At 51.8% G+C, this 25,541-nt stretch overlaps 1 pseudogene; it reads right to left on the bottom strand.

Annotated features, from left to right (window-relative positions):
• Positions 1-25,541, bottom strand: part of LOC142732888 (solute carrier family 22 member 7-like) — a 76,458-nt pseudogene that overhangs the window by 6,554 nt on the left and 44,363 nt on the right.

Here is a 25,541-nt window from a genome sequence, read left to right as displayed (position 1 = left end):
GCTGTATAATATAACTGATATCTGGGGAGCGGTGATGTCACTGCTGTATAATATAACTGATATCTGAGAGAGGTGATGTCACTGCTGTATAATATAACTGATATCTGGAGAGCGGTGATCTCACTCCTCTATAATATAATATATCTGGAGAGCGGTGATGTCACTCCTGTATAATATAACTGATATCTGGAGAGCGGTGATGTCACTGCTGTATAATATAACTGATATCTGGAGAGCGGGGATGTCACTGCTGTATAATATAACTGATATCTGGAGGGCGGTGATGTCACTGCTGTATAATATAACTTATATCTGAAGGGCGGTGATGTCACTGCTGTATAATATAATATATCTGGAGGGCGGTGATGTCACTGCTGTATAATATATCTTGTATCTGGAGAGCGGTGATGTCACTGCTGTATAATATAACTGATATCTGGAGAGCGGTGATGTCACTGCTGTATAATATAATATATCTGGAGAGCGGTGATGTCACTGCTGTATAATATAACTGATATCTGGAGAGCGGTGATGTCACTGCTGTATAATATAACTGATATCTGGGGAGCGGTGATGTCACTGCTGTATAATATATCTGATATCTGGAGAGCGGTGATGTCACTGCTGTATAATATAACTGATATCTGGAGAGCGGTGATGTCACTGCTGTATAATATAACTGATATCTGGAGAGTGGTGATGTCACTGCTGTATAATATAACTGATATCTGGGGAGCGGTGATGTCACTGCTGTATAATATAACTGATATCTGGAGAGCGGTGATGTCACTGCTGTATAATATATCTGATATCTGGAGAGTGATGATGTCACTGCTGTATAATATAACTGATATCTGAGAGAGGTGATGTCACTGCTGTATAATATAACTGATATCTGGAGAGCGGTGATGTCACTCCTCTATAATATAATATATCTGGAGAGCGGTGATGTCACTCCTCTATAATATAATATATCTGGAGAGCGGTGATGTCACTGCTGTATAATATAACTGATATCTGGAGAGCGGTGATGTCACTTCTCTATAATATAATATATCTGGAGAGCGGTGATGTCACTCCTCTATAATATAATATATCTGGAGAGCGGTGATGTCACTCCTCTATAATATAATATATCTGGAGAGTGGTGATGTCACTGCTGTATAATATAACTTATATCTGGAGGGCGGTGATGTCACTGCTGTATAATATATCTTATATCTGGGGAGCGGTGATGTCACTGCTGTATAATATAACTGATATCTGGAGAGCGGTGATGTCACTGCTGTATAATATAATATATCTGGAGAGTGATGATGTCGCTGCTGTATAATATAACTGATATCTGGAGAGTGATGATGTCACTGCTGTATAATATAACTGATATCTGAGAGAGGTGATGTCACTGCTGTATAATATAACTGATATCTGGAGAGCGGTGATGTCACTCCTCTATAATATAATATATCTGGAGAGCGGTGATATCACTCCTCTATAATATAATATATCTGGAGAGCGGTGATGTCACTGCTGTATAATATATCTGATAGCTGGAGAGTGGTGATGTCACTGCTGTATAATATAACTTAAATCTGGAGGGCGGTGATGTCACTGCTGTATAATATATCTTATATCTGGGGAGCGGTGATGTCACTGCTGTATAATATAACTGATATCTGGAGAGCGGTGATGTCACTCCTGTATAATATAATATATCTGGTGGGAGGTGATGTCACTGCTGTATAATATAACTGATATCTGGAGAGCGGTGATGTCACTCCTGTATAATATAATATATCTGGAGGGCGGTGATGTCACTGCTGTTTAATATAACTGATATCTGGAGAGCGGTGATCTCACTCCTCTATAATATAATATATCTGGAGAGCGGTGATGTCACTCCTGTATAATATAACTGATATCTGGAGAGCGGTGATGTCACTGCTGTATAATATAACTGATATCTGGAGAGCGGGGATGTCACTGCTGTATAATATAACTGATATCTGGAGAGTGGTGATGTTACAGCTGTATAATATAACTGATATCTGGAGAGCGGTGATGTCACTGCTGTATAATATAACTGATATCTGGAGGGCGGTGATGTCACTGCTGTATAATATAACTGATATCTGGAGAGCGGTGATGTCACTGCTGTATAATATAACTGATATCTGAGAGAGGTGATGTCACTGCTGTATAATATAACTGATATCTGGAGAGCGGTGATGTCACTGCTGTATAATATAACTGATATCTGGAGAGCGGTGATGTCACTGCTGTATAATATAATATATCTGGAGAGCGGTGATGTCACTGCTGTATAATATAATATATCTGGAGAGCGGTGATGTTACTCCTGTATAATATAACTGATATCTGGAGAGCGGTGATGTCACTGCTGTATAATATAACTGATATCTGGAGAGCGGTGATGTCACTGCTGTACAATATTACTGATATCTGGAGAGCGGTGATGTCACTGCTGTATAATATAACTTATATCTGGAGAGCGGTGATGTCACTGCTGTATAATATAACTGATATCTGGAGAGCGGTGATGTCACTGCTGTATAATATAACTTATATCTGGAGGGCGGTGATGTCACTGCTGTATAATATAACTTATATCTGAAGGGCGGTGATGTCACTGCTGTATAATATAATATATCTGGAGGGCGGTGATGTCACTGCTGTATAATATATCTTGTATCTGGAGAGCGGTGATGTCACTGCTGTATAATATAACTGATATCTGGAGAGCGGTGATGTCACTGCTGTATAATATAATATATCTGGAGAGCGGTGATGTCACTGCTGTATAATATAACTGATATCTGGAGAGCGGTGATGTCACTGCTGTATAATATAACTGATGTCTGGAGAGCGGTGATATCACTGCTGTATAATATAACTGATATCTGGAGAGCGGTGATGTCACTGCTGTATAATATAACTGATATCTGGAGAGCGGTGATATCACTGCTGTATAATAGAACTGATATCTGGAGAGTGGTGATGTCACTGCTGTATAATATAACTGATATCTGGAGAGCGGTGATGTCACTGCTGTATAATATAACTGATATCTGGAGAGCGGTGATGTCACTGCTGTATAATATAACTGATATCTGGGGAGCGGTGATGTCACTGCTGTATAATATATCTGATATCTGGAGAGCGGTGATGTCACTGCTGTATAATATAACTGATATCTGGAGAGCGGTGATGTCACTGCTGTATAATATAACTGATATCTGGAGAGTGGTGATGTCACTGCTGTATAATATAACTGATATCTGGGGAGCGGTGATGTCACTGCTGTATAAAATATCTGATATCTGGAGAGCGGTGATGTCACTGCTGTATAATATAACTGATATCTGAGAGAGGTGATGTCACTGCTGTATAATATAACTGATATCTGGAGAGCGGTGATGTCACTGCTGTATAATATATCTGATATCTGGAGAGTGATGATGTCACTGCTGTATAATATAACTGATATCTGAGAGAGGTGATGTCACTGCTGTATAATATAACTGATATCTGGAGAGCGGTGATGTCACTCCTCTATAATATAATATATCTGGAGAGCGGTGATGTCACTCCTCTATAATATAATATATCTGGAGAGCGGTGATGTCACTGCTGTATAATATAACTGATATCTGGAGAGCGGTGATGTCACTTCTCTATAATATAATATATCTGGAGAGCGGTGATGTCACTCCTCTATAATATAATATATCTGGAGAGCGGTGATGTCACTCCTCTATAATATAATATATCTGGAGAGTGGTGATGTCACTGCTGTATAATATATCTTATATCTGGGGAGCGGTGATGTCACTGCTGTATAATATAACTGATATCTGGAGAGCGGTGATGTCACTGCTGTATAATATAATATATCTGGAGAGTGATGATGTCGCTGCTGTATAATATAACTGATATCTGGAGAGTGATGATGTCACTGCTGTATAATATAACTGATATCTGAGAGAGGTGATGTCACTGCTGTATAATATAACTGATATCTGGAGAGCGGTGATGTCACTCCTCTATAATATAATATATCTGGAGAGCGGTGATGTCACTCCTCTATAATATAATATATCTGGAGAGCGGTGATGTCACTGCTGTATAATATATCTGATAGCTGGAGAGTGGTGATGTCACTGCTGTATAATATAACTTAAATCTGGAGGGCGGTGATGTCACTGCTGTATAATATATCTTATATCTGGGGAGCGGTGATGTCACTGCTGTATAATATAACTGATATCTGGAGAGCGGTGATGTCACTCCTGTATAATATAATATATCTGGTGGGAGGTGATGTCACTGCTGTATAATATAACTGATATCTGGAGAGCGGTGATGTCACTCCTGTATAATATAATATATCTGGAGGGCGGTGATGTCACTGCTGTATAATATAACTGATATCTGGAGAGCGGTGATGTCACTCCTGTATAATATAATATATCTGGAGGGCGGTGATGTCACTGCTGTATAATATAACTGATATCTGGAGAGCGGTGATGTCACTGCTGTATAATATAATATATCTGGAGAGCGGTGATGTCACTGCTGTATAATATAAGTGATATCTGGAGAGTGGTGATGTCACTGCTGTATAATATAACTGATATCTGGAGAGCGGTGATGTCACTGCTGTATAATATAACTGATATCTGGAGAGCAGTGATGTCACTGCTGTATAATATAACAGATATCTGGAGAGCGGTGATGTCACTGCTGTATAATATATCTGATATCTGGAGAGCGGTGATGTCACTGCTGTATAATATAATATATCTGGAGGGCGGTGATATCACTGCTGTATAATATAACTGATATCTGGAGAGCGGTGATGTCACTGCTGTATAATATAACTGATATCTGGAGAGCAGTGATGTCACTGCTGTATAATATAAGTGATATATGGAGAGTGGTGATGTCACTGCTGTATAATATAACTGATATCTGGAGAGCGGTGATGTCACTGCTGTATAATATAACTGATATCTGGAGAGCGGTGATGTCACTGCTGTATAATATAACTGATATCTGGAGAGCAGTGATGTCACTGCTGTATAATATAACTGATATCTGGAGAGCAGTGATGTCACTGCTGTATAATATAACAGATATCTGGAGAGCGGTGATGTCACTGCTGTATAATATATCTGATATCTGGAGAGCGGTGATGTCACTGCTGTATAATATAATATATCTGGAGAGTGGTGATGTCACTGCTGTATAATATAACTGATATCTGGAGAGCGGTGATGTCACTGATGTATAATATAACTGATATCTGGAGAGCGGTGAGGTCACTGCTGTATAATATAACTGATATCTGGAGAGTGGTGATGTCACTGCTGTATAATATAACTGATATCTGGAGAGCGGTGATGTCACTGCTGTATAATAGAACTGATATCTGGAGAGCGGTGATGTCACTGCTGTATAATATAACTGATATCTGGAGAGTGGTGATGTCACTGCTGTATAATAGAACTGATATCTGGAGAGCGGTGATGTCACTGCTGTATAATATAACTGATATCTGGAGAGTGGTGATGTCACTGCTGTATAATATAACTGATATCTGGAGAGCGGTGATGTCACTGCTGTATAATAGAACTGATATCTGGAGAGCGGTGATGTCACTGCTGTATAATATATCTTATATCTGGAGAGTGGTGATGTCACTGCTGTATAATATAACTGATATCTGGAGAGCGGTGATGTCACTGCTGTATAATAGAACTGATATCTGGAGAGCGGTGATGTCACTGCTGTATAATATAACTGATATCTGGAGAGTGGTGATGTCACTGCTGTATAATATAACTGATATCTGGAGAGCGGTGATGTCACTGCTGTATAATAGAACTGATATCTGGAGAGCGGTGATGTCACTGCTGTATAATATAACTGATATCTGGATGTAATTTTTCTAGATATTTTGCAGATCATCCGGGACGTCGCCATCTAGAAGTTCTGTTTGTCTCCTGTGTTTAACCCTTCGCTGCTGGAATACAATGCATTCTGGGAACGTGTTCTGCTTCTACGTCTCATTACCGGGCTGTGTCGCGGGTGTGGATATGATTGGCGTTTGGCCTAGCCCCGCTCACCCACTTGTATTGCCCCTACTGAGTTCAGCTGTCGTATTACAATATACTCACTCTGTACAACAAGCATAGGAGAGGAAGGGGTTAACCTGTGTTCACGGGAGTCATGAGGTGTAGTCAGTGCCTCATTTCTAGCCCCAGTTTTAAATAGTCCAAGAAGCTCCCCCTGCTGGTGACCGGCTGCATTGTCACCATTACTCCTATCAGGCGCACGTCTCTGGCCCCGGACGTCACCGCTATCAGTTTGTTGGATATTCCAGAATTCTGGCCGATCATATGGCGCCCGTTTTTGAGGTCCGGTGCTGATGTTGGGGGTCCGGGCTCTGACATAAAGTCCCCGACCTCTCACACTACTAGTAATGTCTGTCTGTGGAGGTTGCACGGCTGTGTGCTGGATTTATATGCTCCTGTTTGCAATGGATGTTGCGGAAACCCTGAACTCAACCATTAGGAGGGGGTCACGTATTTCTGGACATCGTACACACAGGATGATCATATATCAGTAAAGTTCACCGTCCTCCCTCGTCCTGTCTGTTGTGTTCTGTCCCGGTGACCGCTCTGGGTCTTGTATTGGACATGGCGTCCAGTGCAGCACGTTCCACCCTGCGGCACGTTCCCCCCCACCCCTGCGGCACGTTCCACCCTGCGGCACGTTCACCCCCCCTGCGGCACAATCACCCCCCCCCCCGCGGCACGTTCACCCCCCCCCCCGCGTCAGGTTCACCCCCCCCTGCGTCAGGTTCACCCTCCCCCCCCCTGCGTCCGGTTCACCCCCCCCTGCGTCAGGTTCACCCCCCCTGCGTCACGTTCACCCCCCCTGTGGCACGTTCCACCCCCGCGGCACGTTCACCCCCCCTGTGGCACGTTCCCCCCCCTGCGGCACGTTCCACGACACTCTCTTGTTTCGCTCGTCTTATGACTCAGACACCAGTGTAGACTAGAATTTCTTTCTCTTTATTATCCAGCAACATAATAGTGAACGATGCCGCTTATCTCGCTGGGTCCGTCTGGCAGCAGAAGGGCAGCTCAACGCTCAGTCCTCGGGGGCAGGTCAACCATCAGGGTTCCTCTGTTATCGTGAGCGGAGTTCTTACTGTCAGGGACAGAGGGGAGTCAGACGATAGATTAGTGCACTCCTCCCAGGACAGGGATTGGTCACATGGTGAATGACGGAGGTTTCTTATTTGTTATAGGCTTATAATAACACGGGGGGGGGAGGGACGGGGGGGGGGGGGGACTTGTCAACACATAGTCACCAGCTCTCCCCCCACTCAGAACACTGGATCTACATCACATGGGTACTACACGTCACGTGTCCAGCTCATCCTCTGTGGGGGGGGGGGGGCTGTTTGCAGCAGTCACACTTTACGGCTCCACATATTTGTTGTCAGATCCTCCAGAAGGGGCCTGGATATGCCCACTACCTCTGCACCTCCTATATCTACAGCTTCTGTATAAACCCCATTTATTTCCTGATACATAAGCGGCGCCTGAACGGTCTCACCCGCCAGAAGCCAAGTCACATGGGACTGGTCAGCGTGGGTATAAAGGAGCGTGGTTTAGTCCGTGGCGGGGATATTCTACCGTGAGACTCGAAGGTTCTGTGGGGATCTAATGACCCGCGGCGTCTGCGTCCACGAGGAGCCGTTATTTCCGTGTATCGTCCATCTTACCTGCTGTGTTCTACGTCACTGATGATCTCCGGCAGGGGGACGTGGAAGGTCTCCGGGAGGAGCATGGATGTCAGGCCACTGATCACCGCCATGCTGCAGAATATCACCTGGGACAGAGGCGCCCAGAAGTCATCCAACAGCTTCATCAGAGGAGCAAACGACACCCCAAGTCTCCCCATAAACGATGTGTAACCGTTACCCTTCTGTCTGAGGGGAGCAAAGAGCAGAGTATAAGGGAGCAGATAAGGACCCCAACTACAGAGTGTCCCAACCTACGTAAGATAAGGAGGTGCCGACCCCATAATAAGTCTGGGGGTTCCTATAATCTCCCACTACAGACCGGGGGCAGATCATTAATTCTACTACCTGTATCCAGATACATTGATCCATCAATGCCCCCCAGACATGAATGATGTAGGCCCCAGATGCCTTCTGAACCCCTTTACCTCCATCAAACCTGACCCCCAGGTTACCCTCTCCTTATGGTCTCCACACTTCTTCTCCATAGATTTAGCCTGCCACCCTACTTATACCTGACTGACAAGATGATCAATGCCAGGAAGCAACAGCAAAGCAAATCAAATTCTAGGCTTCCTGACTCCCTCCACACCTCTACTGTTCTCTCTGACTCTCCCATCTTTTACGTTCTCCTGTCTGATTCCCCCATAGCTTTTGTTCTCATACCTGACTCTGACTTCCGCCTAACCTCCTCACCTCTACTGTTCTGCCTGACTCCTCCACCTCTCACGTTCTCCTCTCTGACTCCTCCACCTCTCACGTTCTCCTCTTTGACTCCTCCACCTCTCACGTTCTCTCTGACTCCACCACCTCTCACATTCTCCCCTCTGACTCCTCCACCTCTCACTTTCTCCTCTCAGACTCCTCCACCTCTCACGTTCTCCTCTCTGACTCCTCCACCTCTCACATTCTCCTCTCTGACTCCAACACCTCTCTCGTTCTCCTCTCTGACTCCTCCACCTCTCACGTTCTCCTCTCTCACTCCACCACCTCTCTCGTTCTCCTCTCTGACTCCTCCACCTCTCATGTTCTCCTCTCTGACTCCTCCAGCTCTCACGTTCTCCTCTCTGACTCCTTGACCTCTCACGTTCTCGTCTCTGACTCCTCCACCTCTCACGTTCTCGTCTCTGACTCCTCCACCTCTCACTTTCTCGTCTCTGACTCCTCCACCTCTCACTTTCTCGTCTCTGACTCCTCCACCTCTCACGTTCTCGTCTCTGACTCCTCCACCTCTCACGTTCTCCTCTTTGACTCCTCCACCTCTCAAGTTCTCCTCTCTGACTCCTCCACCTCTCACGTTCTCCTCTCTGACTCCTCCACCTCTCACGTTCTCTCTGACTCCACCACCTCTCACATTCTCCCCTCTGACTCCTCCACCTCTCACTTTCTCCTCTCAGACTCCTCCACCTCTCACGTTCTCCTCTCTGACTCCTCCACCTCTCACGTTCTCTCAGACTCCTCCACCTCTCACGTTCTCCTCTCTGACTCCTCCACCTCTCACGTTCTCCTCTCTCACTCCACCACCTCTCTCGTTCTCCTCTCTGACTCCTCCACCTCTCATGTTCTCCTCTCTGACTCCTCCAGCTCTCAAGTTCTCCTCTCTGACTCCTTGACCTCTCACGTTCTCGTCTCTGACTCCTCCACCTCTCACGTTCTCGTCTCTGACTCCTCCACCTCTCATGTTCTCCTCTCTGACTCCTCCAGCTCTCACGTTCTCCTCTCTGACTCCTTGACCTCTCACGTTCTCGTCTCTGACTCCTCCACCTCTCACGTTCTCGTCTCTGACTCCTCCACCTCTCACTTTCTCGTCTCTGACTCCTCCACCTCTCATTTTCTCGTCTCTGACTCCTCCACCTCTCACTTTCTCGTCTCTGACTCCTCCACCTCTCACGTTCTCGTCTCTGACTCCTCCACCTCTCACGTTCTCGTCTCTGACTCCTTCACCCCTCACGTTCTCGTCTCTGATTCCTCCACCTCTCACTTTCTCGTCTCTGACTCTTCCACCTCTCACGTTCTTCTCTCTGACTCCTCCACCTCTGACGTTCTCCTCTCTGACTCCTCCACCTCTCACGTTCTCCTCTCTGACTCCACCACCTCTCTCGTTCTCCTCTCTGACTCCTCCACCTCTCACGTTCTCCTCTCTGACTCCTCCACCTCTCACATTCTCCTCTCTGACTCCACCACCTCTCTCGTTCTCCTCTCTGACTCCTCCACCTCTCACGTTCTCCTCTCTGACTCCTCCACCTCTCACGTTCTCCTCTCTGACTCCTCCACCTCTCACGTTCTCCTCTCAGACTCCTCCACCTCTCACGTTCTCCTCTCTGACTCCTCCACCTCTCACGTTCTCCTCTCTCACTCCACCACCTCTCTCGTTCTCCTCTCTGACTCCTCCACCTCTCATGTTCTCCTCTCTGACTCCTCCAGCTCTCACGTTCTCCTCTCTGACTCCTTGACCTCTCACGTTCTCGTCTCTGACTCCTCCACCTCTCACGTTCTCGTCTCTGACTCCTCCACCTCTCACTTTCTCGTCTCTGACTCCTCCACCTCTCACTTTCTCGTCTCTGACTCCTCCACCTCTCACGTTCTCGTCTCTGACTCCTCCACCTCTCACGTTCTCGTCTCTGACTCCTTCACCCCTCACGTTCTCGTCTCTGATTCCTCCACCTCTCACTTTCTCGTCTCTGACTCTTCCACCTCTCACGTTCTTCTCTCTGACTCCTCCACCTCTGACGTTCTCCTCTCTGACTCTTCCACCTCTCACGTTCTCCTCTCTGACTCCACCACCTCTCTCGTTCTCCTCTCTGACTCCTCCACCTCTCACGTTCTCCTCTCTGACTCCTCCACCTCTCAATTACTCGTATCTGACTCCTCCACCTCTCACTTTCTCGTCTCTGACTCCTCCACCTCTCACGTTCTCGTCTCTGACTCCTCCACCTCACGTTCTCATCTCTGACTCCTCCACCCCTCACGTTCTCATCTCTGACTCCTCCACCTCTCACGTTCTCCCCTCTGACTCTTCCACCTCTCACGTTCTTCTCTCTGACTCCTCCACCTCTCACGTTCTCATCTCTGACTCCTCCACCTCTCACGTTCTCTCTGACTCCTCCACCTCTCACGTTCTCCTCTCTGACTCCTCCACCTCTCACCTTCTCCTCTCTGACTCCCCACCTCTCACGTTCTCTCTGACTCCGCCACCTCTCACGTTCTCTCTGACGCCTCCACCGCTCACGTTCTCCTCTCTGACTCCTCCACCTCTCACGTTGTCCTCTCTGACTCCTCCACCTCTCACGTTCTCCTCTCTCACTCCACCACCTCTCTCGTTCTCCTCTCTGACTCCTCCACCTCTCATGTTCTCCTCTCTGACTCCTCCAGCTCTCACGTTCTCCTCTCTGACTCCTTGACCTCTCACGTTCTCGTCTCTGACTCCTCCACCTCTCACGTTCTCGTCTCTGACTCCTCCACCTCTCACTTTCTCGTCTCTGACTCCTCCACCTCTCACTTTCTCGTCTCTGACTCCTCCACCTCTCACGTTCTCGTCTCTGACTCCTCCACCTCTCACGTTCTCGTCTCTGACTCCTTCACCCCTCACGTTCTCGTCTCTGATTCCTCCACCTCTCACTTTCTCGTCTCTGACTCTTCCACCTCTCACGTTCTTCTCTCTGACTCCTCCACCTCTGACGTTCTCCTCTCTGACTCCTCCACCTCTCACGTTCTCCTCTCTGACTCCACCACCTCTCTCGTTCTCCTCTCTGACTCCTCCACCTCTCACGTTCTCCTCTCTGACTCCTCCACCTCTCACTTTCTCCTCTCAGACTCCTCCACCTCTCACGTTCTCCTCTCTGACTCCTCCACCTCTCACGTTCTCCTCTCTGACTCCACCACCTCTCTCGTTCTCCTCTCTGACTCCTCCACCTCTCACGTTCTCCTCTCTGACTCCTCCACCTCTCACGTTCTCCTCTCTGACTCTTCCACCTCTCACGTTCTCCTCTCAGACTCCTCCACCTCTCACGTTCTCCTCTCTGACTCCTCCACCTCTCACGTTCTCCTCTCTCACTCCACCACCTCTCTCGTTCTCCTCTCTGACTCCTCCACCTCTCATGTTCTCCTCTCTGACTCCTCCAGCTCTCACGTTCTCCTCTCTGACTCCTTGACCTCTCACGTTCTCGTCTCTGACTCCTCCACCTCTCACGTTCTCGTCTCTGACTCCTCCACCTCTCACTTTCTCGTCTCTGACTCCTCCACCTCTCACTTTCTCGTCTCTGACTCCTCCACCTCTCACGTTCTCGTCTCTGACTCCTCCACCTCTCACGTTCTCGTCTCTGACTCCTTCACCCCTCACGTTCTCGTCTCTGATTCCTCCACCTCTCACTTTCTCGTCTCTGACTCTTCCACCTCTCACGTTCTTCTCTCTGACTCCTCCACCTCTGACGTTCTCCTCTCTGACTCTTCCACCTCTCACGTTCTCCTCTCTGACTCCACAACCTCTCTCGTTCTCCTCTCTGACTCCTCCACCTCTCACGTTCTCCTCTCTGACTCCTCCACCTCTCACTTTCTCCTCTCAGACTCCTCCACCTCTCACGTTCTCCTCTCTGACTCCTCCACCTCTCACGTTCTCCTCTCTGACTCCACCACCTCTCTCGTTCTCCTCTCTGACTCCTCCACCTCTCACGTTCTCCTCTCTGACTCCTCCACCTCTCACGTTCTCCTCTCTGACTCTTCCACCTCTCACGTTCTCCTCTCAGACTCCTCCACCTCTCACGTTCTCCTCTCTGACTCCTCCACCTCTCACGTTCTCCTCTCTCACTCCACCACCTCTCTCGTTCTCCTCTCTGACTCCTCCACCTCTCATGTTCTCCTCTCTGACTCCTCCAGCTCTCACGTTCTCCTCTCTGACTCCTTGACCTCTCACGTTCTCGTCTCTGACTCCTCCACCTCTCACGTTCTCGTCTCTGACTCCTCCACCTCTCACTTTCTCGTCTCTGACTCCTCCACCTCTCACTTTCTCGTCTCTGACTCCTCCACCTCTCACGTTCTCGTCTCTGACTCCTCCACCTCTCACGTTCTCGTCTCTGACTCCTTCACCCCTCACGTTCTCGTCTCTGATTCCTCCACCTCTCACTTTCTCGTCTCTGACTCTTCCACCTCTCACGTTCTCCTCTCTGACTCCACAACCTCTCTCGTTCTCCTCTCTGACTCCTCCACCTCTCACGTTCTCCTCTCTGACTCCTCCACCTCTCAATTACTCGTATCTGACTCCTCCACCTCTCACTTTCTCGTCTCTGACTCCTCCACCTCTCACGTTCTCGTCTCTGACTCCTCCACCTCACGTTCTCGTCTCTGACTCCTCCACCCCTCACGTTCTCGTCTCTGACTCCTCCACCTCTCACGTTCTCCTCTCTGACTCCTCCACCTCTCACCTTCTCCTCTCTGACTCCCCACCTCTCACGTTCTCTCTGACTCCGCCACCTCTCACGTTCTCTCTGACGCCTCCACCGCTCACGTTCTCCTCTCTGACTCCTCCACCTCTCACGTTGTCCTCTCTGACTCCTCCACCTCTCACGTTCTCCTCTCTCACTCCACCACCTCTCTCGTTCTCCTCTCTGACTCCTCCACCTCTCATGTTCTCCTCTCTGACTCCTCCAGCTCTCACGTTCTCCTCTCTGACTCCTTGACCTCTCACGTTCTCGTCTCTGACTCCTCCACCTCTCACGTTCTCGTCTCTGACTCCTCCACCTCTCACTTTCTCGTCTCTGACTCCTCCACCTCTCACTTTCTCGTCTCTGACTCCTCCACCTCTCACTTTCTCGTCTCTGACTCCTCCACCTCTCACGTTCTCGTCTCTGACTCCTCCACCTCTCACGTTCTCGTCTCTGACTCCTCCACCTCTCACTTTCTCGTCTCTGACTCCTCCACCTCTCACGTTCTCGTCTCTGACTCCTCCACCTCACGTTCTCGTCTCTGACTCCTCCACCCCTCACGTTCTCATCTCTGACTCCTCCACCTCTCACGTTCTCCCCTCTGACTCTTCCACCTCTCACGTTCTTCTCTCTGACGCCTCCACCGCTCACGTTCTCCTCTCTGACTCCTCCACCTCTCACGTTGTCCTCTCTGACTCCTCCACCTCTCACGTTCTCCTCTCTCACTCCACCACCTCTCTCGTTCTCCTCTCTGACTCCTCCACCTCTCATGTTCTCCTCTCTGACTCCTCCAGCTCTCACGTTCTCCTCTCTGACTCCTTGACCTCTCACGTTCTCGTCTCTGACTCCTCCACCTCTCACGTTCTCGTCTCTGACTCCTCCACCTCTCACTTTCTCGTCTCTGACTCCTCCACCTCTCACTTTCTCGTCTCTGACTCCTCCACCTCTCACGTTCTCGTCTCTGACTCCTCCACCTCTCACGTTCTCGTCTCTGACTCCTTCACCCCTCACGTTCTCGTCTCTGATTCCTCCACCTCTCACTATCTCGTCTCTGACTCTTCCACCTCTCACGTTCTTCTCTCTGACTCCTCCACCTCTGACGTTCTCCTCTCTGACTCTTCCACCTCTCACGTTCTCCTCTCTGACTCCACCACCTCTCTCGTTCTCCTCTCTGACTCCTCCACCTCTCACGTTCTCCTCTCTGACTCCTCCACCTCTCAATTACTCGTATCTGACTCCTCCACCTCTCACTTTCTCGTCTCTGACTCCTCCACCTCTCACGTTCTCGTCTCTGACTCCTCCACCTCACGTTCTCGTCTCTGACTCCTCCACCCCTCACGTTCTCATCTCTGACTCCTCCACCTCTCACGTTCTCCCCTCTGACTCTTCCACCTCTCACGTTCTTCTCTCTGACTCCTCCACCTCTCACGTTCTCATCTCTGACTCCTCCACCTCTCACGTTCTCCTCTCTGACTCCTCCACCTCTCACGTTCTCCTCTCTGACTCCTCCACCTCTCACCTTCTCCTCTCTGACTCCCCACCTCTCACGTTCTCTCTGACTCCGCCACCTCTCACGTTCTCTCTGACGCCTCCACCGCTCACGTTCTCCTCTCTGACTCCTCCACCTCTCACGTTGTCCTCTCTGACTCCTCCACCTCTCACGTTCTCCTCTCTCACTCCACCACCTCTCTCGTTCTCCTCTCTGACTCCTCCACGTCTCATGTTCTCCTCTCTGACTCCTCCACCTCTCATGTTCTCCTCTCTGACTCCTCCACCTCTCACGTTCTCCTCTCTGACTCCTCCACCTGTCACGTTCTCCCCTCTGACTCTTCCACCTGTCACGTTCTCCTCTCTGACTCCTCCACCTCTCACGTTCTCCTCTCTGACTCCTCCACCTCTCACGTTCTCCTCTCTGACTCCTCCACCTCTCACGCTCTCCTCTCTGACTCCTCCACCTCTCACGTTCTCCTCTCTGACTCCTCCAGCTCTCACGTTCTCCTCTCTGACTCCTTGACCTCTCACGTTCTCGTCTCTGACTCCTCCACCTCTCACGTTCTCGTCTCTGACTCCTCCACCTCTCACTTTCTCGTCTCTGACTCCTCCACCTCTCACTTTCTCGTCTCTGACTCCTCCACCTCTCACGTTCTCGTCTCTGACTCCTCCACCTCTCACGTTCTCGTCTCTGACTCCTTCACCCCTCACGTTCTCGTCTCTGATTCCTCCACCTCTCACTTTCTCGTCTCTGACTCTTCCACCTCTCACGTTCTTCTCTCTGACTCCTCCACCTCTCACGTTCTTCTCTCTGACTCCTCCACCTCTGACGTTCTCCTCTCTGACTCCTCCACCTCTCACGTTGTCCTCTCTGACTCCACCACCTCTCTCGTTCTCCTCTTTGACTCCTCCACCTCTCACGTTCTCCTCTCTGACTCCTCCACCTCTCACGTTCTCTCTGACTCCACCACCTCTCACATTCTCCCCTCTGACTCCTCCACCTCTCACTTTCTCCTCTCAGACTCCTCCACCTCTCACGTTCTCCTCTCTGACTCCTCCACCTCTCACATTCTCCTCTCTGACTCCACCACCTCTCTCGTTCTCCTCTCTGACTCCTCCACCTCTCACGTTCTCCTCTCTGACTCCTCCACCTCTCACGTTCTCCTCTCTGACTCCTCCACCTCTCACGTTCTCCTCTCAGACTCCTCCACCTCTCACGTTCTCCTCTCTGACTCCTCCACCTCTCACGTTCTCCTCTCTCACTCCACCACCTCTCTCGTTCTCCTCTCTGACTCCTCCAGCTCTCACGTTCTCCTCTCTGACTCCTTGACCTCTCACGTTCTCGTCTCTGACTCCTCCACCTCTCACTTTCTCGTCTCTGATTCCTCCACCTCTCACTTTCTCGTCTCTGACTCTTCCACCTCTCACGTTCTTCTCTCTGACTACTCCACCTCTGACGTTCTCCTCTCTGACTCCTCCACCTCTCACGTTCTCCTCTCTGACTCCTCCACCTCTCACGTTCTCGTCTCTGACTCCTCCACCTCTCACGTTCTCATCTCTGACTCCTCCACCTCTCACGTTCTCCCCTCTGACTCTTCCACCTCTCACGTTCTTCTCTCTGACTCCTCCACCTCTCACGTTCTCCTCTCTGACTCCTCCACCTCTCACGTTCTCCTCTCTGACTCCTCCACCTCTCACGTTCTCCTCTCTGACTCCTCCACCTCTCACCTCCTCTCTGACTCCCCACCTCTCACGTTCTCTCTGACTCCGCCACCTCTCACGTTCTCTCTGACGCCTCCACCGCTCACGTTCTCCTCTCTGACTCCTCCACCTCTCACGTTGTCCTCTCTGACTCCGCCACCTCTCACGTTCTCCTCTCTGACTCCGCCGCCTCTCACGTTCTCCTCTCTGACTCCGCCGCCTCTCACGTTCTCGTCTCTGACTCCTCCACCTCTCACTTTCTCGTCTCTGACTCCTCCACCTCTCACTTTCTCGTCTCTGACTCCTCCACCTCTCACGTTCTCGTCTCTGACTCCTCCACCTCTCACGTTCTCGTCTCTGGCTCCTTCACCCCTCACGTTCTCGTCTCTGATTCCTCCACCTCTCACTTTCTCGTCTCTGACTCTTCCACCTCTCACGTTCTTCTCTCTGACTCCTCCACCTCTCACGTTCTCCTCTCTGACTCCTCCACCTCTCACGTTCTCCTCTCTGACTCCTCCACCTCTCACGTTCTCCTCTCTGACTCCTCCACCTCTCACGTTCTCCTCTCTGACTCTTCCACCTGTCACGTTCTCCTCTCTGACTCTTCCACCTGTCACGTTCTCCTCTCTGACTCCTCCACCTCTCACGTTCTCCTCTCTGACTCCTCCACCTCTCACGTTCTCCTCTCTGACTCCTCCACCTCTCACGTTCTCCTCTCTGACTCCTCCACCTCTCACGCTCTCCTCTCTGACTCCTCCACCTCTCACGTTCTCCTCTCTGACTCTTCCACCTCTCACGTTCTTCTCTCTGACGTTCTTCTCCTCCACCTCTGACGTTCTCCTCTCTGACTCCTCCACCTCTCACGTTCTCCTCTCTGACTCCACCACCTCTCTCGTTCTCCTCTCTGACTCCTCCACCTCTCACGTTCTCCTCTCTGACTCCTCCACCTCTCAATTACTCGTATCTGACTCCTCCACCTCTCACTTTCTCGTCTCTGACTCCTCCACCTCTCACGTTCTCGTCTCTGACTCCTCCACCTCTCACGTTCTCGTCTCTGACTCCTCCACCTCTCACGTTCTCCCCTCTGACTCTTCCACCTCTCACGTTCTTCTCTCTGACTCCTCCACCTCTCACGTTCTCCTCTCTGACTCCTCCACCTCTCACGTTCTCCTCTCTGACTCCTCCACCTCTCACGTTCTCCTCTCTGACTCCTCCACCTCTCACCTCCTCTCTGACTCCCCACCTCTCACGTTCTCTCTGACTCCCCACCTCTCACGTTCTCTCTGACACCGCCACCTCTCACGTTCTCTCTGACGCCTCCACCGCTCACGTTCTCCTCTCTGACTCCACCTCTCACGTTGTCCTCTCTGACTCCGCCACCTCTCACGTTCTCCTCTCTGACTCCGCCGCCTCTCACGTTCTCCCCTCTGACTCCGCCGCCTCTCACGTTCTCGTCTCTGACTCCTCCACCTCTCACTTTCTCGTCTCTGACTCCTCCACCTCTCACTTTCTCGTCTCTGACTCCTCCACCTCTCACGTTCTCGTCTCTGACTCCTCCACCTCTCACGTTCTCGTCTCTGGCTCCTTCACCCCTCACGTTCTCGTCTCTGATTCCTCCACCTCTCACTTTCTCGTCTCTGACTCTTCCACCTCTCACGTTCTTCTCTCTGACTCCTCCACCTCTCACGTTCTCCTCTCTGACTCCTCCACCTCTCACGTTCTCCTCTCTGACTCCTCCACCTCTCATGTTCTCCTCTCTGACTCCTCCACCTCTCACGTTCTCCTCTCTGACTCTTCCACCTGTCACGTTCTCCTCTCTGACTCTTCCACCTGTCACGTTCTCCTCTCTGACTCCTCCACCTCTCACGTTCTCCTCTCTGACTCCTCCACCTCTCACGTTCTCCTCTCTGACTCCTCCACCTCTCACGTTCTCCTCTCTGACTCCTCCACCTCTCACGCTCTCCTCTCTGACTCCTCCACCTCTCACGTTCTCCTCTCTGACTCCTCCAGCTCTCACGTTCTCCTCTCTGACTCCTCCACCTCTCACGTTCTCCTCTCTGATTCCTCCAGCTCTCACGTTCTCGTCTCTGACTCCTCCACCTCTCACTTTCTCGTCTCTGACTCCTCCACCTCTCACGTTCTCGTCTCTGACTCCTCCACCTCTCACGTTCTCGTCTCTGACTCCTCCACCTCTCACGTTCTCGTCTCTGACTCCTCCACCTCTCACGTTCTCCTCTCTGATTCCTCCAGCTCTCACGTTCTCGTCTCTGACTCCTCCACCTCTCACTTTCTCGTCTCTGACTCCTCCACCTCTCACGTTCTCGTCTCTGACTCCTCCACCTCTCACGTTCTCGTCTCTGACTCCTCCACCTCTCACGTTCTCGTCTCTGACTCCTCCACCTCTCACGTTCTCGTCTCTGACTCCTTCACCCCTCACGTTCACGTCTCTGATTCCTCCACCTCTCACTTTCTCGTCTCTGACTCTTCCACCTCTCACGTTCTTCTCTCTGACTCCTCCACCTCTGACGTTCTCCTCTCTGACTCCTCCACCTCTCACGTTCTCCTCTCTGACTCCACCACCTCTCTCGTTCTCCTCTCTGACTCCTCCACCTCTCACGTTCTCCTCTCTGACTCCACCACCTCTCTCGTTCTCCTCTCTGACTCCTCCACCTCTCACGTTCTCCTCTCTGACTCCTCCACCTCTCACGTTCTCTCTGACTCCACCACCTCTCACATTCTCCCCTCTGACTCCTCCACCTCTCACTTTCTCCTCTCAGACTCCTCCACCTCTCACGTTCTCCTCTCTGACTCCTCCACCTCTCACATTCTCCTCTCTGACTCCACCACCTCTCTCGTTCTCCTCTCTGACTCCTCCACCTCTCACGTTCTCCTCTCTGACTCCTCCACCTCTCACGTTCTCCTCTCTGACTCCTCCACCTCTCACGTTCTCCTCTCAGACTCCTCCACCTCTCACGTTCTCCTCTCTGACTCCTCCACCTCTCACGTTCTCCTCTCTGACTCCTCCACCTCTCACGTTCTCCTCTCTGACTCCTCCACCTCTCACATTCTCCTCTCTGACTCCACCACCTCTCTCGTTCTCCTCTCTGACTCCTCCACCTCTCACGTTCTCCTCTCTGACTCCTCCACCTCTCACGTTCTCCTCTCAGACTCCTCCACCTCTCACGTTCTCCTCTCTGACTCCTCCACCTCTCACGTTCTCCTCTCAGACTCCTCCACCTCTCACGTTCTCCTCTCTGACTCCTCCACCTCTCACGTTCTCCTCTCTGACTCCTCCACCTCTCATGTTCTCCTCTCTGACTCCTCCAGCTCTCACGTTCTCCTCTCTGACTCCTTGACCTCTCACGTTCTCCTCTCTGACTCCTCCACCTCTCACTTTCTCGTCTCTGACTCCTCCACCTCTCACTTTCTCGTCTCTGACTCCTCCACCTCTCACGTTCTCGTCTCTGATTCCTCCACCTCTCACTTTCTCATCTCTGACTCTTCCACCTCTCACGTTCTTCTCTCTGACTCCTCCACCTCTCACGTTCTCCTCTCTGACTCCTCCACCTCTCACGTTCTCCTCTCTGACTCCACCACCTCTCTCGTTCTCCTCTCTGACTCCTCCACCTCTCACGTTCTCCTCTCTGACTCCTCCACCTCTCAATTACTCGTATCTGACTCCTCCACCTCTCACTTTCTCGTCTCTGACTCCTCCACCTCTCACGTTCTCGTCTCTGACTCCACCTCACGTTCTCGTCTCTGACTCCTCCACCCCTCACGTTCTCATCTCTGACTCCTCCACCTCTCACGTTCTCCCCTCTGACTTTTCCACCTCTCACGTTCTTCTCTCTGACTCCTCCACCTCTCACGTTCTCCTCTCTGACTCCTCCACCTCTCACGTTCTCCTCTCTGACTCCTCCACCTCTCACCTTCTCCTCTCTGACTCCCCACCTCTCACGTTCTCTCTGACTCCGCCACCTCTCACGTTCTCTCTGAAGCCTCCACCGCTCACGTTCTCCTCTCTGACTCCTCCACCTCTCACGTTGTCCTCTCTGACTCCGCCACCTCTCACGTTCTCCTCTCTGACTCCTCCACCTCTCACGTTCTCCTCTCTGACTCCTCCACCTCTCACGTTCTCCTCTCTGACTCCTCCACCTCTCACGTTCTCTCTGACTCCTCCACCTCTCACGTTCTCCTCTCAGACTCCTCCACCTCTCACGTTCTCCTCTCTGACTCCTCCACCTCTCACGTTCTCCTGTCTCACTCCACCACCTCTCTCGTTCTCCTCTCTGACTCCGCCACCTCTCACGTTCTCCTCTCTGACGCCTCCACCTCTCACGTTCTCGTCTCTGACTCCTCCACCTCTCACTTTCTCGTCTCTGACTCCTCCACCTCTCACTTTCTCGTCTCTGACTCCTCCACCTCTCACGTTCTCGTCTCTGACTCCTCCACCTCTCACGTTCTCGTCTCTGACTCCTTCACCCCTCACGTTCTCGTCTCTGATTCCTCCACCTCTCACTTTCTCGTCTCTGACTCTTCCACCTCTCACTTTCTTCTCTCTGACTCTTCCACCTCTCACGTTCTCCTCTCTGACTCCTCCACCTCTCACGTTCTCCTCTCTGACTCCACCACCTCTCTCGTTCTCCTCTCTGACTCCTCCACCTCTCACGTTCTCCTCTCTGACTCCACCACCTCTCTCGTTCTCCTCTCTGACTCCTCCACCTCTCACGTTCTCCTCTCTGACTCCTCCACCTCTCACGTTCTCTCTGACTCCACCACCTCTCACGTTCTCTCTGACTCCACCACCTCTCACATTCTCCCCTCTGACTCCTCCACCTCTCACTTTCTCCTCTCAGACTCCTCCACCTCTCACGTTCTCCTCTCTGACTCCTCCACCTCTCACATTCTCCTCTCTGACTCCACCACCTCTCTCGTTCTCCTCTCTGACTCCTCCACCTCTCACGTTCTCCTCTCTGACTCCTCCACCTCTCACGTTCTCCTCTCTGACTCCTCCACCTCTCACGTTCTCCTCTCAGACTCCTCCACCTCTCACGTTCTCCTCTCTGACTCCTCCACCTCTCACGTTCTCCTCTCTCACTCCACCACCTCTCTCGTTCTCCTCTCTGACTCCTCCACCTCTCATGTTCTCCTCTCTGACTCCTCCAGCTCTCACGTTCTCCTCTCTGACTCCTTGACCTCTCACGTTCTCGTCTCTGACTCCTCCACCTCTCACTTTCTCGACTCTGACTCCTCCACCTCTCACTTTCTCGTCTCTGACTCCTCCACCTCTCACGTTCTCGTCTCTGATTCCTCCACCTCTCACTTTCTCATCTCTGACTCTTCCACCTCTCACGTTCTTCTCTCTGACTCCTCCACCTCTGACGTTCTCCTCTCTGACTCCTCCACCTCTCACGTTCTCCTCTCTGACTCCACCACCTCTCTCGTTCTCCTCTCTGACTCCTCCACCTCTCACGTTCTCCTCTCTGACTCCTCCACCTCTCAATTACTCGTATCTGACTCCTCCACCTCTCACTTTCTCGTCTCTGACTCCTCCACCTCTCACGTTCTCGTCTCTGACTCCTCCACCTCACGTTCTCGTCTCTGACTCCTCCACCCCTCACGTTCTCATCTCTGACTCCTCCACCTCTCACGTTCTCCCCTCTGACTCTTCCACCTCTCACGTTCTTCTCTCTGACTCCTCCACCTCTCACGTTCTCCTCTCTGACTCCTCCACCTCTCACGTTCTCCTCTCTGACTCCTCCACCTCTCACGTTCTCCTCTCTGACTCCTCCACCTCTCACGTTCTCCTCTCTGACTCCTCCACCTCTCACCTTCTCCTCTCTGACTCCCCACCTCTCACGTTCTCTCTGACTCCGCCACCTCTCACGTTCTCTCTGACGCCTCCACCGCTCACGTTCTCCTCTCTGACTCCTCCACCTCTCACGTTGTCCTCTCTGACTCCGCCACCTCTCACGTTCTCCTCTCTGACTCCGCCTCCTCTCACGTTCTCCTCTCTGACTCCGCCGCCTCTCACGTTCTCCTCTCTGACGCCTCCACCTCTCACGTTCTCCTCTCTGACTCCGCCACCTCTCACGTTCTCCTCTCTGACTCCGCCACCTCTCACGTTCTCCTCTCTGACGCCTCCACCTCTCATGTTCTCCTCTCTGACTCCTCCACCTCTCACGTTCTCCTCTCTGATTCCTCCACCTCTCACTTTCTGCTCTCTGACTCCTCCACCTCTCACGTTCTCCTCTCTGACTCCGCCAACTCTCACGTTCTCCTCTCTGACTCCGCCACCTCTCACGTTCTCCTCTCTGACTCCTCCACCAATTACGTTCTCCCCTCTGACTCCGCCACCTCTCACGTTCTCCTCTCTGACTCCGCCACCTCTCACGTTCTCCTCTCTGACTCCGCCACCTCTCACGTTCTCCTCTCTGACGCCTCCACCTCTCATGTTCTCCTCTCTGACTCCTCCACCTCTCACGTTCTCCTCTCTGATTCCTCCACCTCTCACGTTCTGCTCTCTGACTCCTCCACCTCTCACGTTCTCCTCTCTGACTCCTCCACCTCTCACGTTCTCCTCTCTGACTCCTCCACCAATTACGTTCTCCCCTCTGACTCCGCCACCTCTCACGTTCTCCTCTCTGACTCCGCCACCTCTCACGTTCTCCTCTCTGACTCCGCCACCTCTCACGTTCTCCTCTCTGACTTCTCCACCTCTCACGTTCTCCTCTCTGACTTCTCCACCTCTCACGTTCTCCTCTCTGACTCTTCCACCTGTCACGTTCTCCTCTCTGACTCCTCCACCTCTCATGTTCTCCTCACTGACTCCTCCACCTGTCACGTTCTCCTCTCTGACTCCGCCACCTCTCACGTTCTCTCTGACGCCTCCACCGCTCACGTTCTCCTCTCTGACTCCTCCACCTCTCACGTTGTCCTCTCTGACTCCGCCACCTCTCACGTTCTCCTCTCTGACTCCGCCTCCTCTCACGTTCTCCTCTCTGACTCCGCCGCCTCTCACGTTCTCCTCTCTGACGCCTCCACCTCTCACGTTCTCCTCTCTGACTCCGCCACCTCTCACGTTCTCCTCTCTGACTCCGCCACCTCTCACGTTCTCCTCTCTGACGCCTCCACCTCTCATGTTCTCCTCTCTGACTCCTCCACCTCTCACGTTCTCCTCTCTGATTCCTCCACCTCTCACTTTCTGCTCTCTGACTCCTCCACCTCTCACGTTCTCCTCTCTGACTCCGCCAACTCTCACGTTCTCCTCTCTGACTCCGCCACCTCTCACGTTCTCCTCTCTGACTCCTCCACCAATTACGTTCTCCCCTCTGACTCCGCCACCTCTCACGTTCTCCTCTCTGACTCCGCCACCTCTCACGTTCTCCTCTCTGACTCCGCCACCTCTCACGTTCTCCTCTCTGACGCCTCCACCTCTCATGTTCTCCTCTCTGACTCCTCCACCTCTCACGTTCTCCTCTCTGATTCCTCCACCTCTCACGTTCTGCTCTCTGACTCCTCCACCTCTCACGTTCTCCTCTCTGACTCCTCCACCTCTCACGTTCTCCTCTCTGACTCCTCCACCAATTACGTTCTCCCCTCTGACTCCGCCACCTCTCACGTTCTCCTCTCTGACTCCGCCACCTCTCACGTTCTCCTCTCTGACTCCGCCACCTCTCACGTTCTCCTCTCTGACTTCTCCACCTCTCACGTTCTCCTCTCTGACTTCTCCACCTCTCACGTTCTCCTCTCTGACTCTTCCACCTGTCACGTTCTCCTCTCTGACTCCTCCACCTCTCATGTTCTCCTCACTGACTCCTCCACCTGTCACGTTCTCCTCTCTGACTCTTCCACCTGTCACGTTCTCCTCTCTGACTCCTCCGCCTCTCACGTTCTCCTCTCTGACTCCGCCGCCTCTCATGTTCTCCTCTCTGACGCCTCCACCTCTCACGTTCTCCTCTCTGACTCCGCCACCTCTCACGTTCTCCTCTCTGACTCCGCCACCTCTCACGTTCTCCTCTCTGACGCCTCCACCTCTCATGTTTTCCTCTCTGACTCCTCCACCTCTCACGTTCTCCTCAATGACTCCTCCACCTCTCACGTTCTCCTCTCTGATTCCTCCACCTCTCACGTTCTGCTCTCTGACTCCTCCACCTCTCACGTTCTCCACCTCTCACGTTCTCCTCTCTGACTCCACCACCTCTCACGTTCTCCTCTGTGACTCCGCCACCTCTCACGTTCTCCTCTCTGACTTCTCCACCAATCACGTTCTCCCCTCTGACTCCGCCACCTCTCACGTTCTCCTCTCTGACTCCGCCACCTCTCACGTTCTCCTCTCTGACTTCTCCACCTCTCACGTTTTCCTCTCTGACTTCTCCACCTCTCACGTTCTCCTCTCTGACTCCTCCACCTCTCACGTTCTCCTCTCTGACTCTTCCACCTGTCACGTTCTCCTCTCTGACTCCTCCACCTCTCACGTTCTCCTCTCTGACTCCTCCACCTCTCACGCTCTCCTCTCTGACTCCTCCACCTCTCACGTTCTCCTCTCTGACTCCTCCACCTCTCACGTTCTCCTCTCTGACTCTTCCACCTGTCACGTTCTCCTCTCTGACTCCTCCACCTCTCACGTTCTCCTCTCTGACTCCTCCACCTGTCACGTTCTCCTCACTGACTCCTCCACCTGTCACGTTCTCCTCTCTGACTCTTCCACCTGTCACGTTCTCCTCTCTGACTCCTCCACCTCTCACGTTCTCCTCTCTGACTCCTCCACCTCTCACGTTCTCCTCTCTGACTCCTCCACCTCTCACGTTCTCCTCTCTGACTCCTCCACCTCTCAATTACTCGTATCTGACTCCTCCACCTCTCACTTTCTCGTCTCTGACTCCTCCACCTCTCACGTTCTCGTCTCTGACTCCTCCACCTCACGTTCTCGTCTCTGACTCCTCCACCCCTCACGTTCTCATCTCTGACTCCTCCACCTCTCACGTTCTCCCCTCTGACTCTTCCACCTCTCACGTTCTTCTCTCTGACTCCTCCACCTCTCACGTTCTCCTCTCTGACTCCTCCACCTCTCACGTTCTCCTCTCTGACTCCTC

Source organism: Rhinoderma darwinii, unplaced genomic scaffold (genome assembly GCF_050947455.1).
Source record: "Rhinoderma darwinii isolate aRhiDar2 unplaced genomic scaffold, aRhiDar2.hap1 Scaffold_928, whole genome shotgun sequence".
NCBI classification, from domain to species: Eukaryota; Metazoa; Chordata; class Amphibia; order Anura; family Rhinodermatidae; genus Rhinoderma; species Rhinoderma darwinii.
Note: the sequence above shows the minus strand (reverse complement) of the source record. Positions and strands in the feature narration are given on the sequence as shown.